Below are 1,766 nucleotides of genomic sequence, written 5' to 3' on the forward strand. Positions count from 1 at the left end.
GTGAGTTCAGGCAATCCATCTGCCTCAGCTTGCTAGGTGCTAGGATTACAGGCATAAGCCATCACGCCCCATCAGACTTTCACATTTTTAATTAGATTTATTCCTATACTAGTGTTTTGTTAGCAACTTTTCCTCAAAATACCTTTTTCGCTGAACTTCTGGGTCATTCCTCTCTCTCTCGCTGCCTATACCTTTGCCTCATCATCCAGATATCTAAAGGCTTAGTCCTTAGTCCTGGACGGTCCTGAGGCTCTAACAGGCCTTACTTTTTCATCGGACATTTCACTCATCCTCCTGCTGCCCTAAGTGCTCCATTGAAAGGCTTATACTTGCGACTGCTGGAGAATTGTTTTTGTCTAATAGGATCCCCCTCCTGGGAGATGTCTGGAAGTATATTTCCCACTTCTTTCTCTTATAGCCAATGACTAATTCAAGAGTATGAAAGTCCAGCCTCCTTGTCTCAGAGTAGGTCAGTTTAACCCACAGGGGCTATAAGTCCCCCATGTCTCAACCAAGGATTAGGACTCCAATCTCCCTCTTTTTTATTAAATTTCCCTTATGACCTTACAGGTTGTTGTTGAGGAGAGAGAGCCCTCTGAATGAATCAAGTGCCTTCAATCATTGTCTCAGAAGCTTTACTTCTGGGGAAAGTGACCTAATTCTGTAGATTTTCTTTTCTTTATCTCTATTCATTCTCTAGGTGATTTTATCTAGTCCAATGGAATTAAATGTACTAACAACTTTTCTTGTACTAACAACTCCAAAATTTATATTGCCAGCCTCGACCTTTCCTCTGAACTTTAGACTCAAAAATTTATTTCATGGCTATCTCATCCTTTTAGATGTCTAAAAGGCCCATCAGATTTAACAAGTGCTAAACTACACTATTGAATTTCTCCATCTTAGTGAAAGGCATTTGTATTGACCAGGTTGCTCAGGCTAAACAACCTTAGAATCAGGCTTGACTCTTCCCTTTTCCTCACATCTCAATCTAAACATCAGCAAATCCATTTTACTCTATTTTCCAAATACATCCACTCCCAGCAAATCCTGTTGACTCTACTGCTGCCCAGCCAGGTTGATCTGCCCACTGCCCAGGAGAAAGCCAGTATCCAGACTTCCAGGGTTACAGCAGAGAAAGAGTTTATTCTGCACAGTACTAAGTACAGAGACAGGAGAAATTTCTCATATCTGCCTCCCCAAGAATTGAGGAGACAGGATTTTTAGAGACAGTTTGGCGGGCAGAGGATTAGGCAATCAGGGCCTGCTAATTGGCTGGTTTCAGGGTGGAGCAGCCTGGGATGGGCCTCTGTCTGGGTGAGTCAGCCAACCCAATGGAGAGCAGGACCTGGAAGATTTTTCAGTAACTACCCTTAGGTACTAAATGGGTGAAGTTATTTGCTGAGAAAAGTTAAACATCTTTATGGCTATCACCTGTGCCCTCTAGCATAGCAATTATAGAGAAGCAAACAAGAGGACAGTGACTGATTATTATCATTATTTTAGCTGAGCCCGTTCCTTCATTATCAAGCAAACAAGGAGACAGTGGCTGATTATTATCATTATTTTAGCTGAACCTCTTCCTTCACAGCGTTTTAGGGCCCTTACTCTAGTTCTCACCTTGTATGGCAGGCGCATGTAGTCTCAGCTACTCAGGAGGCTGAGGCAAGAGAATCACTTGAGCTCAAGAGTTTGAGGTTGCTGTGAGCTATGATGCCACAGCAATCAACCCCAGGGAGACTGAGTGAGACTCTTTCTAAAAAAAA

At 42.7% G+C, this 1,766-nt stretch overlaps 1 pseudogene; it reads right to left on the reverse strand.

The window, feature by feature from the left end:
- Positions 1-1,267: 1,267 nt before the first annotated feature.
- The window catches only part of LOC100960026, a 20,216-nt pseudogene continuing 19,717 nt past the window's right edge, over positions 1,268-1,766 (reverse strand).

This window comes from Otolemur garnettii, unplaced genomic scaffold (genome assembly GCF_000181295.1).
Source record: "Otolemur garnettii isolate 467f Iridium unplaced genomic scaffold, OtoGar3 scaffold00010, whole genome shotgun sequence".
In the NCBI taxonomy this organism is placed as follows: domain Eukaryota; kingdom Metazoa; phylum Chordata; class Mammalia; order Primates; family Galagidae; genus Otolemur; species Otolemur garnettii.